Source organism: Alexandromys fortis, unplaced genomic scaffold (assembly GCF_014885135.2).
Source record: "Alexandromys fortis isolate MF-2015 unplaced genomic scaffold, M_Fortis_MF-2015_v1.1 scaffold_51, whole genome shotgun sequence".
NCBI classification, from domain to species: Eukaryota; Metazoa; Chordata; class Mammalia; order Rodentia; family Cricetidae; genus Alexandromys; species Alexandromys fortis.
In genome coordinates, this window is record NW_026067925.1 from 6,753,268 (window position 1) to 6,767,562 (window position 14,295).

The 14,295-nt window shown below is 45.1% G+C and overlaps 1 protein-coding gene across 1 annotated transcript in view; it reads right to left on the reverse strand.

Moving 5' to 3' along the window:
• Smyd3 (SET and MYND domain containing 3) overlaps nucleotides 1–14,295 on the reverse strand; it is a 535,421-nt gene that overhangs the window by 256,049 nt on the left and 265,077 nt on the right. The gene's annotated exons all lie outside the window — the stretch shown is intronic.

The window sequence follows — 14,295 nt, forward strand, 5'->3', positions numbered from 1 at the left end:
TCCAGTGTTCAGGCCATCTATTCCAGTATTCAGGCCATCTATTCCAGTGTTCACACACCTCTATTCCAGTGTTCACACTCTCTTGTCCAGTGTTCACACACCTCTATTCCTGTGTTCACATCCTCTATTCCAGTGTTCCTGCCCTCTATTCCAGTGCCCACACACCTCTATTCCAGTGTTCACACTCTCTAGTCCAGTGTTCACACTCTCTATTCCAGTGCTCACACCCTCTAGTCTAGTGTTCACGCCCTCTTTCAGTGTTCACACACCTCTATTCCAGTGTTCACGCCCTCTATTCCAGTGTTTCTGCCCTCTATTCCCGTGTTCACACTCTCTAGTCCAGTGTTCCCGCCATCTATTCCAGTGTTCAGGCCATCTATTCCAGTGCTCACACACCTCTATTCCAGTGTTCACACACCTCTATTCTAGTGTTCACACTCCCTAGTCCAGTGTTCCTGCCCTCTATTCCCGTGTTCACACTCTCTAGTCCAGTGTTCCCGCCATCTATTCCAGTGTTCAGGCCATTTATTCCAGTGTTCACACACCTCTATTCTAGTGTTCACACCCTCTATTCCAGTGTTCACACTCCCTAGTCCAGTGTTCCTGCCCTCTAGTCCGGTGTTCACATTCTCTATTCCAGTTACTATATAATTAGTAAAACATCTGCATTACACCAAAACAGATTTGGTCCCCTTCTGTAAAGTCTCCAGGGTGTCCAGTCTAGAACAGAATGTAGATCCAACAGCTAGCACAGCCATTCCAGGCAGCAAAGCAAATGCCAGCTTTATTCCAAACAAGGTAGGATAGTGACCCTGACTTCAAGTCAGCATACCAGGGTCTTCCCTCTGGCCCAGGATGAGCTATTCCCTCTCCTGGGGGAATCATCTTTACCGAGACAATTCTGTCTTTCTGCTGTGCTGTCTTCTCTGAGTGTCTTGTCACCAAGCCAGGCATCTTTCTGCGCTGTGTCTAACTGCCTGTGTCTAGCTCTTCATGCCATAAAATTGCCTTGGTGTCCCGGTGTATTTCACTTTTGTTTCTCCATAGACCACAGGCTCCTTGAGTTCAAGGATTGCTTCTTAATTATCTCCTGGAATGTTGCAAGGAATATTGCTGATGAATGAGCTAGGAAGATTACTAAATCCATTCTAGCTGGAAGTCTAATAAAAGAAATTATTGCCTATTAGGCTGGCAGTATACTACATTATAAAGATAAACCTGTGCTAGGTATGATACAGAAATAGTGTTATGATCTGGGTATAGCTCACACGCAATTTTTACAATAAATAGATCCCTTCCCATTGAATTAGACCAGCCTCTAAAGGGTGGCACTCAAGCAGCCACCTGGCGCTCTGCAATCCATCTGAGGCAAGCAGTGAGTTCAAGGGAAAACAAGATTGATATCTGACAAACTGATTCTTAAGCTTAAGGTCAGATTTTATTAGAAGAAAAAATAACACGATATGTTATAAGAATCTGAAAGCTTTAGAAAAGAATTCCCCGCTGCCACTGAAATTTTTCCATGAACAAGAAGATTTAACTGCCTGCTGCTTCTAGAAAAGTCATGAGGTTGCATTTAGACATGGGGTTCCATTAACGTCACACAATGGTATTCATCTAAGGACCCGGCTCTTCCTTCCCACCAGCCCAGTGATTGCTGACCGCCTGGCCTCCAAGTTGGTGTCACTAAAATCAACTCTTCCCAGGGCTGCATGAGCAGACCAGGCAGTTCTCCATTCTGTGGAGAAGAGCCTTCTTTACTGCTCTGCCGGAAAGCAGAGGAGGAAGCAGGGCCTGGCAAGGGCTCAAGAGTGAGTGCCCCCCCCCCTCACTGCAGCCCTCAGCCCAGCCCTCACAAACCACAGTGAGGCATTGTGGGAATCAAAGTGATTAGGAGAGATGCTGATTCAAAAGCTGCCACTTCACGTTCCATCACAATAGCTCAGGCCTCCTCACTCAGCAACATGCACCTACTCCAACACCCTCATATGCCCTAGACCCTGGGGACAGTGAACAGAGACTCTGAATCACAGACGACTCCCTGAGCAAGGGTCACGGGTCTGGAACGAAATCAGGCTATGTCTTTGCCCATTGTCTAAGGAGACGTGTTGTCCAGGCCGAGTCAGTTAGCCTTTAGGGGCTCAAACTTTTGATCTGCAAAGTCAGCATGACCCATACAATCTCCCAAGTGCCTCCTAATTCTAAAGTATAATTCCATGGAATTTCTTGCAAACAACCTAAAGAGTGCTTGTCCTCCATTATGGCATTTCTCTTTCACTGTCCATGAGGTGGGTGATGAAGAGAAAAAAATGTAGAACAAATAAGAAATGGCAACCTGTGGCAACCTAGATTCATCAAAGAGCCCAGTCTAAGTGTAATGTCTGCGTACGGTGTGGTGTCTCTATGGCAGAAGTAGGCCTGGGGTTTTGAGCATTCTTAGAAGTTCAGTAAATGGATTTACAGCAAAAGAAGGAAACTCACTGGCTCGTGTGTTTCTTAGCTAAGGGGAAAGAGCTCGCTCACCACAGATGATTTCCAAGAGATCCCAGCCACAATAACCAGCCTGGCCCATGCTGACCCAACCTAAGGTCTCAGAAATCCAATGTCCTTTTACATTGTCTCAGAAACAAATGTCTCTCTGGTCACACCGAGCAGGTAGTAGGGCTTCCACACTATACAAGCAAGAACTGTCTCTAGTGAGGGCTGTGGACGCATCCTGAGCAATCCTGCTATGCTTTACCGCTAATTCCTTTCTCCAGTAACCTTGTTCAGCAAGTTTCCTCCAGGCCCGCGAACTGTGGCTCCTCTGAGCACGCTCTTCCACACTGCAAGGACTGTACACCAGTGTGGCAGCATCTCCACGTGGCTATGACTGGGTTGCATGCATCCTCCTGGGCCCCTCTGGGCATGTACCTACTGCTCACCACAATGACGGACAACCTCTAGCACCCCAAGGTTGCACCCCGAGCAAGGGATGGGGACTGGGGGCAGGGGACTGGTTTCCTAAACTACGGTCTCATGTGGCATGGTCAACAGGCATGGCAAAACGTCTGTCTACCCTAATCTAGTTTGTCTATGACTGACCCTCAAGAGCTGTTGATTAGTCAAGTGTAAATTTGCAGCTGCGCAGGAATCACTGTGGGAGGAATAATAATTGCTTTCCATCGCTCTTAACCTTGGGCAGGACTTGGCTTATTCCCATGAGTCATATTTACCTTGGAGAGGCTACGTTGCATACACCTTGCACACACAAAATTGCTCAGTTCACTGTAAAGGTTTGTCAAGTGCCCTCCGGCTAAAACAGTAATATGAAAACACGTGGTGTGCTCCGAGCCTCAGAATCCTCTCACTGTTGGGATGTCTAACTCACAGAATGACCAACTTGATTTTCATCAGTTAAAGCAGTATTTGTGTACCCTGAGTATTCTGAAATCAATACTTATGAAAGGATTCTTGCAAAGGAAAGCGAACATGACAGACAGAAAAGAGGGAACCCTGCTCTCCCGGAGTCTCTGAAGACAACTTTCTTCCAGATGAGGAGTTCCCCTGGCCAAGGTGGAAAGACAAACCCAAAACACAAGATTTTTCAACTGCAGTAGGAACTTTAAAACAGCCAGTTGTTCTGGTAAGCTGACACTGAAGTACTAAATTTTCATTTTATTTCATTAAAGAGCTATATCCTCATCTTATTGAATTAAAATGGCCTGCTTCCATTTTATTTGCCGATCCTTTGTGACTTTCTCCTGCATTGTGTTCATAAGGAGGGCCGTAGAAAAGCCTCCCAGTGCACAGAGGTGGAGACACAGAACTGTGACCGGCACAGGAGACAGAGCTACACAGGTCCATTTTATTTTCTTTCTTCATGCGCTCTGTGACACTACTGAGATGTTTACATGACAAATTATGTGTGTTTTAAATCCCAACCTTAGAAAATATTTTACTTGGTTTTGGTTGAACAATACTGAACAAGCTATAGATAAGTGAGTACTAATATACTTCTAAAATCTACTTGAGAAAGAAACTTCCAGCGAACGTGAACTTAGAAAGAACAGCACTTCGGTGATGCATTTTTATGGGGGGGGGACCAATTTTTGAAACATATGTAGAAAAACAATTGAAAACCAAACTTTGTTGAGATGTTTTCTTAAAAAAAAAAAAACCATACAATTAATATAATAGAAAGACTCTCATGGTTCCTAGAATTGTTGCCAAGGGGATACATAATTTATGGATCTAGAATCACAATTCTTTTCTTCTTGCCAAACAAAATGAAGTCCTGAAAACATGCCAGTGGCTAGCATGTTATTAAATAGTTACATGGAGGCAAAGTCAGTCTCTAGGAGGCACTGTGATGCTCGTGGTTTGCTATTAGATAGAGAGCGAGCCTGGACTCACCGAGAAGCCAGAGGCACGGGGAGAAAGACAGGGCTGTGCTCTTTGTCCCTCTACTCGGGTTGAAAGGACACAAAGAATAGAGCGAACATCTTTGACCACTTTGAACAGGAAATCCACACTTTTGGCTCGGTACGGTTTAGGACCTTTTGTTTCCTACACGGAGGGCAGACCTCAGAATGAAGCCCAGAGTCTCCCTCATCTGGGGCAAGCCCTTGATGACTGGGAGCTACATCCCCAGTCCACGTGACCCGTGCTTCAGTACACTACTTGATAAACTTCTTGCAATTTTGGTTCTGTGGATGGTGCACTTCATAGGGCCAGGAACATCTACTGTCCACCCAGGTAGTTTTAACATCTAGTGGTGCCTGGAAATAAGAGAATTAAAAAACATATCAACTTAGAGTGTCAGGTACATGTCACTTTTGAAGGCAGAGGTTGTGAAGAACAATAAACATATTTGCTCAGAGATAACCACCCTAGGCTGGGGATGTAACTCAGTAATTAAGAGTGCTTGCCCAGCTTGAGTGCTGGGATCAAAGGCAAACACAACCTTATCTGCATTCTAGATTCTTGAACAGGTAAAACAGAAAGGCAACAGCTACATGGTTAAGGAGAAAGCTACACTGCACTTAGCAGCAGATGTATTGGTTGCTTTATATAGCAGGTGTCACGCCGCTGTGACAAAATATCTCAACAAAAGCTAGCAAAGAGAGAAAATGGAATAGAGTCTGGCTCACAGCTCCAGGGGAGGGGACAGGCCATCATGGTGGGGAAGTCACCAGTGCCACCTGGTTGGTCACACTGTCCACAGCCAGGAAGCACAGCGAAGATGGATGCCGTTACTCAGCTCACTTTCCCCTCTTCTGGCCTCTGCAGGCACACGGCACACATGTGGTGCACAGACATGCATGTGGGCAAAACACCCATGCAGATAAAGTAATTAAATAGTTTTCTTTAAAAAAAAATTAGCAGCGTTATTTCATAGGAAAGTTGTCCCCAAAAATGGAAGAGAGATGAGATCGGTGACCACAGATAGACAGTAAAGGTGACGAGTTACATGTTTCTACACGTGTAGCACTTCAGAAATAACACTGACCAGAACAGGGAGGGGCTGAGGAGAGATGCAGTCAGGAGTTGACAGGCAAGGGGACACTAAGTGCTGCCACTAAGAGCACGCTAGAGTCCCATATCTTGAGCATGACATGACTGTCTCACGCAAGCATGCATGTTCATTTTTTGCTAGGTCACCAGGCATGCTATGCGTCTTCTGCCTTGGACAATGACACCGCTCCGAAAGTAGCATTGAGACCATTTATTCTGCGCCTTATCTATAAAATGGGGCTATAAGGAAAAACATCAACAGATTACCTTTATCGCAGTAGAAAACGACACAGGGGTGCCTCGCTTCCCTTACAGAGGTGCACCTGTACCGTGATCCCTTGAGTCACAGTGGGGCAGCATTACCTGCAAGTCTTATGCATTATTCTTTGCCTTAAACACAGAAGATCTTAAAATATCAGAGGGAAAGCCCTAGAGTATGCAACTGTCCTGGATCATAGATAAAGAGAGATAGAATATTAATAAGAAGCCAGAGTTCGTACACAGCAACGACAACCATCTCTGGGTGTGAAAAGACATAAACCATCCTCCACAGAAAAATAACATCACTTCCATTACGTCCCGTTTTAGAGGTCAAGAGCATGAAACCACTCAATCGGGCAGCGTAGACAGTTACAAAAGGGAGGTGGAGTTGCACAAGAAACAGTTTAAAAACACAGCCGAGGCCAAATCAAAATTAAGGCAAAAGGCATTAGGGTCCCTTTGTCTCGTGCGAAATGAAATGGCCTTCCTTAGAGACCCTTTAACTCCAGCGGACAAATGTGTTGCAAAATAAACCATGCAAACACATGGGTGCACATGTTTTTCTAGAAACACGCAGAATGTCTGGCGAAAGCCAAGCCCCATCAGGGTTGTTCACCTGCAGTAAATAAGGCATTGATTTTGACTGTCAGATACCCAAGCATAATCCACATGGCAACATCTGCGTGAGCAGGAAAAAAACTTGACAGGACGAAATCTGGATTGTGTTAAATTCTCCTCTAATCACTTCAGGTTGGAAATACAAAGGCTACTAATTTCAATTTTCATTTCCCACCCAAGTACACTGCGCAAGGGCTTGCACGGGAAGGAAGCAAACTGGGATGTGGGTTTTCCAATTGGTTTCTCTGCCGCCCTCTTCTGTTCAAAGAGGACATAGTAGGCAACAGAAACCTCCAAGCCAGGCCAAACAGAAAGAAGGTCTGACCCAGGCTGGCATCTCGGCTTCACAATCTTTTTTCTCTAAAGGAGCTGTTCATTTTGTAGCTGAAATGAGTTTGTGTGTGTTCTGACATCTGATTCCCGTGTCCGGCTGCTGCACAAGGCCACGCTCCACTCTGGTCCCTGCCCCGACACTAGAGAGAAAGGGGAGTGGCTGCAGCCATCACCAAGTCCACTCGGGAGCGACAGTAATGAGAAACACTGTAAAGACGAGCTGCTGGGATATGGCTCCCTGGCACGGCGCTTGTCAGGCATGTGTGAGGCCCTGGGTTCCATCCCAGGAGGCCAGGATGGAGGGAAGAAGATTGATGGCAGGAGGGAAGGGCCCTTTTGCAGGCAGCAACTTCCTGGCTTTTTCCCACTAAGAACATGAATATTTTATAAAAAAACAAATCTTCATATCCCCCTGGAAACAATGGCATGGCATTGCTCCTCCCCGCTGTGAAATAGTGTGTATCTTCTCTGATAGGGCCTCTCTCCTCTAAGCTATGAGCTATTCATTGTGATAGCAATATTGCTGGTGCATCTGTCTCTCACTGCCATTGCACGTAGTACAGACAGTACCAGTTCCCAAAAGACGAACACCAACAACCGTACCCTGGCCAGCCATCTTCCTGATGGAAGGGATGCTAGGGGTGAAACTCAGGATGTACAGGTGTGTGGGGTCACACACCTGCCCCACAGTGGCCGAAGCGAGCTGCCCTCCAGCCATCACTAAGCCCCCGCAGGAGTGGCTGTGACGAGAAACAGTAAGAAGAAAAGCTGCCAGGGTAACTCAGAAGAGCTTGCCTAGCACATGTGAAGCGCGAGGTCCACACCCAGCACCAATAAAAGAAACCAGGGAAACAAAGGACCCCTGACTTCTGTTTCTGCCTATGTCATACCCCGGCCTCCAGCCAGAGACACACTTTATAAACTCACATTTGATGACGCTCCCGGCGATACAGAATGCCGGTCACTCTTCTCCATTCCCCCTTTGTCTTTCACCCTAACATCTTGAATTTTACATATTTGTTAAACAGAAACAAATGGTTCCTGAAGCTTTGGGGGAACTTACCTTAAAACACAAGGTAGGTACCCTCTGTGGCTCTTTACCCCTTCCGGTTTCCATCACAAAAGATAATAATGGCTACTGCTCCATGAAACCCCGGAACCCACGCAGGACCTCAGGGACAAAATGCTCAAGTCCAGCAAAGATGGTCACCCTGGGGCTCTCCGAGAACCTGCCAACACCACCCACCACTTGCATCCCTGGCCCCACTCCTAGTACCAGCAATGCTTGAAATCAAACTCAAGGACTTGCAGGTGTGGCAAGGGCTCTACCTGAGCTGTGCCACACCCCCTGGTAGCCCCAAGCTAACCTCCAGGTCAATATCTTCCCCCCTCAGCCTCTGGAGGGCTAAGGTCACAGGCATGCCCACTATATTCAGCTCTCTGACGACATTTTTACTTAATAGATTATAAAAATTTTATCATTTCCCTCTTCCAAACCCTCCATTACCCCTTCTTGCTCTTTTTCAAATTCATGGCCTCTATTTCATTAATTGTTGTTAATGTGTGTGCATACGTGTGTGTATGTATGTGTGTCCATACATATATTTATGAATATCTAAGTACAACCTTCTCAATCTGCATAATGTTAATTGTATGTGTTCAGGGCTGACCATTTGGTACTGGGTAACCAACTGGTGTGCTCTTCCCTGGGGAAGTCTATTTCTTCCTTTCTCTGAACCACAACAAATTCCATGGCACAATAACCCCAAGGGTGAAGGAATGGCATGCATACCCTGGCAGTAAACACATCTCTGATGGGACTTAAGACCAACAAGAGGGAAATCATGCCTGGTCCCAGAAGCCTAGCCTACTATCCAGAGCCAGGACATCATAGATCTTGGAGGAGAACCTACAGCCATCACTTTATTAAACCAGCATAATCCCTAGCTGCATTCTAAGGAACTTTAAAAGATCCAAACAGTCCTGCAATGCTTCTCTCAGGCTTCTTTTGTGGAAGAGTAGAAATGCATACATTTTTGCCACTATAGCTGAGCCTCTCTTGCAGCTAGTAAGTTATAACTATCATACCCAGATCTCCATCACCTATCAGAAGTCTGAAGCCTGCTGCCTTTTAGTGCCATTTTCTACATTAGTTATTTTGAAAAGGACACCATGGCCAAGGCAACTCACAAAAGAGAGCATTTAAGTGGGGCTTTTCTTACAGTTTTGGAGAGTCGGTCCATGATGATCATGGCAGGGAGCATGGCAGTAGACAAGCAGGCATGGCACTGGAACAAGAGCCGAGACCTTAAATCTTATCCACAAGTTGGCAGCACAGAGGGCAAGACCGGGCCTGGCCTGGTTGATTTTGAAATCTCAAAGCCTACTTCCAGTGACACACCTTCTAATCTTCCAAGAAGGTCACACCTCCTAATCTCCCCAACACAGTTCCAGCAGCTAGAAACCTAGCGTTCAAATACACAAGCCTAAGGGAGCCATTCTCATTCACACCACCATCAGAATTCCTCCTAAGGAACTTATTTTAGAGTAAGGGAGAGAAACACTCCTCTTCGTGATTATGGCTAGGTTCATGGTTGAGCACCCTATCAGAAAAGACCAAACAGCAAGAGAAAAAGCACGCAAATTTGCATAATGTAAAATTTACATGATGTTGGAACTTTGGAAATAAAGACCCAAAGACACAGGGAAGCAAGTACGTTTCCATTCAGGGGCGACGAAGACCGGGTAGTCAGTCATATGGTAGGATGCCTGCACAGAATGGGTGAGGTGCACTGATGATGAACTAAGGGGAACTTAAGGAGGCCTTTTGCCCATCTCCAAAGAAAAGGATGCTTTTCTCCTGCAGGTGTAAGGAGGGTACCCCTGGAATGCAGGTTTGTGACATGCTTCAGGGAAGAAGGGTGCAACATTGAATGCACTCTTCCTGCTTCTGCATTTTGCCCAAATGCTAAGACTCCAAACCCCACGGCTTATGATGCTCCAAATGTTCACAGATCTGGTTAAACGCCCTGACACCAACTTTCCAACCACCACTATTGTCCTACTATTTCCCTAGACTGACTTGGACCCCAGGTTCCTCCCGGGCATGGTCTTTGCAGCCCTGTCTCTCTCATTCTTGCTTGCCTTTCTCTTCGCCTTCTATAACAACCACTCCCAGCTGCACACATGGGATCTCTTACACAACTGTACACATGCCCACCTACTACAAAATAGTAGGCTCTGGTGTGTGTGTGTGGGGGGGTATGCGGAGTTCCCCTCTACATCCTTTGTACTTGGCACACTTCCTGGCCCATAATGACCTTGGTTGGATGGCCATTAATTTGATTTATAGATAATGCCTCACAGGCCAGCCAAGCTTTAATGTATTTTTCCCCTCCCGGTCCAACACATTCTTCCCACGTGCCTCCAGGACGGCCTGTACATAACCATTGAAGAATGTGCTGGGGTTGGTTATTTACACATGGGCCTCTCCTGCTACACTGTGAGGTCTAGAAGGGCAGGACCACCTATTATACAAGTCAGCACCTCCAGCTTGGAGCAGCAAGCCTGACTTACAATACACGCTAAATAAATATTTACTGAGTGCTGACTAAAGTCAGCGAAATGAAGAATGGCTCTCGTTCCCTTCTAGTTTATTACTCACTGCTACAGTAACGCTACCGAAAGGAGGAGGAGAAGTTCCTGCTTAAGAGGGCTAGAGCCCGACAATTAGAAAATACGAGCTTTCAAGACAGAACATCGTGCTCCGTTTGCAGTCGCTGGTGCCTTTTACGGACTCGTCCTTCGGTGTTTTGAAGACTACAAAGCAATTTTTTCTAGACAGTGTCCGAATACATGGTTTTTATTGTTCATGGTTACTTTTTGATACACCTACTAAATGTGTCACAGCAAAGAACTATTTGGAAGCTAGGCAGTGTCTGCAAACTGAGTGTCTGTTCCTCCCGTATGCTTTTTGTACTGTTTTATTTAGGGATCTTTACTCTTTTTTTTTTTTTTAACGAATTTTGAAGTTCTTCCAATTTGGGCAAGGAAAGATGCTTTTGTAATTGTTGCTCATTTTAATTATACTCTGGAAAATGAAAGAAATTTAAACTCATCAAAAATATGTCTGTCACCATAGATAGAAGAGGACTTCAGAGGCGTGCTCTTTCGTTCGGTCAATTTATTTAGTTTTCAGATAAGTGACATTGTTGGGCACTTTTCTATCCCATCCTGAAGTCAAAGGAACTCAGTAGTGCCAGGTCTTTTTAGTACAACGATAAAGGTTTGTTCTATAGTGCAATAGCCACAAAACGATTTTTGGAGGAAGTGAAAGAATATGTTTTGGAAACTGATCATCAAATGGGCAATCAAAGATGCCATTTTGAGATGAAGAATGACACCTTGGGGTATCACCCAGGACAGAAGCATTACAACAAAGCAAAGAGGGATATCACTCAGGGTTGCAAGCCAAACAAAACACCACAAGCTAATTATACCTGCCCAGGTTCAGAAGGAAACTCCAGCTAAGACGCTACCTCACCTCCTTTTACAATAATGAATGTAACCTCTAGGCACTACACAGTGGTGTTGAAAATATCTCCACTCTCAAGGGGGAAAATTACCTTTGATTTTTTTGAAGTTCAAAAACAACGAGTTGTAGAATGTATGGCGAAGAAAGAAGAGCACAGAAAGGAAGGGGAGAGTGAATAAAAGGAATGCTTGATCTCTTGCACACACACACACACACACACTCACACACACTCACACAGAGGCATGTTCACAAGTGACGCACCAAAAATCCTAAAAACAACTCCCCTGCTGTCGCACTGTAAACTCTAAGAGTTCACTCATCTGTAGCAGTCCTGTTACAAGTTAGTGAAATAGCTCCAATCACCAAATAATTTTTAAAAATTGTATCAACTAATTAAAGACCAAGTCATATTCTATCCTAAAGAACATGTCTTGGTTGAACCCTAACCCTGGCTGGTCACTGCAATCAGACAACTTGAGGATGCCACAAGACTGCAGTGACCAAATGCACTAGAGAAGCAGTGCAGGGATCAGGCCAGGCTAGGCTAAGGTCCTGACTGAGGACACAAAGCAAGCATGCCCTCTGCTGCCCAGGATTGAGTAGAGGCAGGAGACTGCTCTTTCCATTTTCTTTCTTACCCTAATCTGCCAGGGTAAGAAAAAGGAAATAACTTAAATACAGAGTTGGAAGCCATGAAGTCCAAAACTCTGAATGAGAACACCTGTCAGATAATTGGAGCTGAATGTGTTCAAAAGGCTCCACAATTCCAGAGAATTTCATAATGCAGGCAGCTGATGACCTACACAGAAGAGCCATCTGATACAACCGCCTAATCACCCTGCGCTGTCCAATTATGCTTCCTGCACATTGCCAGCCCTGGATTGCATCTTTATATTCTGTTCCTAATAAAACTGAAGCTATTAAAACCAAATTACGTGCTTGTGTTACTTTATATAAAGTAATACATTGAATCCAAAAGCAAAATTAAACCATTACAAAGGAATGTTACCAAAATATCATAGTATTTTTTATTTTTCAGATATGTGCAGTTTCATATCAGGCTTACTGGAGTAATGGCCTCCACAGCTCCAAAGCCCAAGGCCGGTTCTCCACCTGTTCCCGCATCCTTTTTCCTGCCGATGCTCCGTGGGGATCATCTGTCACTGCTGTCCCCATCCTCCCAGCCAGTTCATCACATTTCTTTCTTAAATACCTCCACTCAGGATCCTTTTCAGAACAAAACTCTTTTTCGATGTTACATAGCCGAGATCCCCAGTGTTTACTGTACTGTGTGCACAACCAGAGTAAACAAACGCTTGAATACTGATGAATTATCCCATCACAACACCATGAAGCAACACCCGGCTTTTTAAAAAGTGATAAACAACCTCTTTCCATTGCACCTTAGCTTATAGCCCAGTCTTGATGCCATCACTAACCAGCTAGTGATCTGGAACAGACCGCCTAACCTCCCTAAGGCTGTTTGCTCAGTCAGTGAAAGAACTTTTTTCCACAGACATCTGAAAAACAGCACCGTTCATCAACAACAGTTTAGTTTTTTGAGCTTAAAAGACAAAACACTGCTTCAAGTGAAGTGGACTCGTCTCTAAAATTCTTCGAAGGCAATTATTTTAAACAGCATAAAATCTAAAAATGCCATCCAAGTAGAAGGTGGGGAGGATAGCCAGTTACCTCATACATACCAGTCAACTGTAGTGTATAGAGTTCTATCATGAGCTAAAACACAGGAGATCGTGCCTTGCAGATTTCAACCCAATGGGACACATGAACACACACACACACACACACACACACACACACACCACTCAACTGTATAAGACAGGCTGGCAACCTAAGTGCCAGAAAGAGATGCAAAGGGCATAATTTGAGGTACAGCTGGGGAGCTGGCTCAGCTGGTAAAGAGCTTGCCAGGTATTCAGATCTTCAACACCTATGTAAAAGCTACATACAGTAGATATATCTATAATCCCGGTGTGGGAGAAGAGGAGGGATGATGGAGCTAGCACACTCCTAAAGCTCGCTGAGTCTAGCTGAACCAGTGAGTTCCAGGTTCACTGAGAAGCACTGTCTCAAAAACAAGATGTCAAATGGCGAGCAAAGAAGACAGTCATTGTCAACCTCTGATCTCCAGGTGCATTCAAACACATGTGCACTCACACCTGCACATACATATACATGACATCACAGGCACACACACGTGCATATGCACAACGTAATAACTAGATATGAAGTCCCTGCTTCTAGAAACATTCCTTGTGTTCACACATAGAGACCTGTTTGTGACCTGTCACCCCAGAACAAACAAAATCTGTTCATATTTTTAAAATGAATTTCTGGCACGGCAGTAATCGTGGGATGATTCTAGTTGGTGGAGATTTTGATGACACCATACTTAAACTCTTGAATAATTTTCCTTAGCGTTACATAAACTGAAGTAATGCTCCATTCTATTTTTCTCTCTTAAAAAAAAAAAATCAAACCCTCCATAATGAACACTACTGAAGTCACTACAATGAGACTGTCTTTCTTAGGGTGTCTATGATGAAACACCAGGACCAAAAAGCAAGTTAAGGAGGAAAGGGTTTACTTGGCTTACACTTCAGCATTGCTATTCATCACTGAAGGAAGCCAGGACAGGAACTCAAACAGGGCAGGATCTCAGCAGCAACAGCTGATGCTGAGGCCATGGAGGGGAGCTGTTTACTGGCTTGCTTCCCCTGGCCCATTCAGTCTGCCTTCCTATAGATCCCAGGACCAGCAGCCCAGGGATGGAATCACCCACCATGGACTGAGCCTCCCCCATTGATCATTAATTAAGAAAATGCCCTACACGAACAATGAGGACTGATGAGAAGCCAAGGTCAATGGCAAGGGGTTTTGATCCTACTTCATGTTCTGGCTTGGTGGGAGCCTAGCCAGTTTGGATGTTAACCTTCCTAGACATGGAGGGAGGGGGGAGGACCTTGGACTTTCCACAGGACAGGGAACCATGACTGCTCTTTGGATAGGAGAGGGAGGGGGAGAGGAGTGGG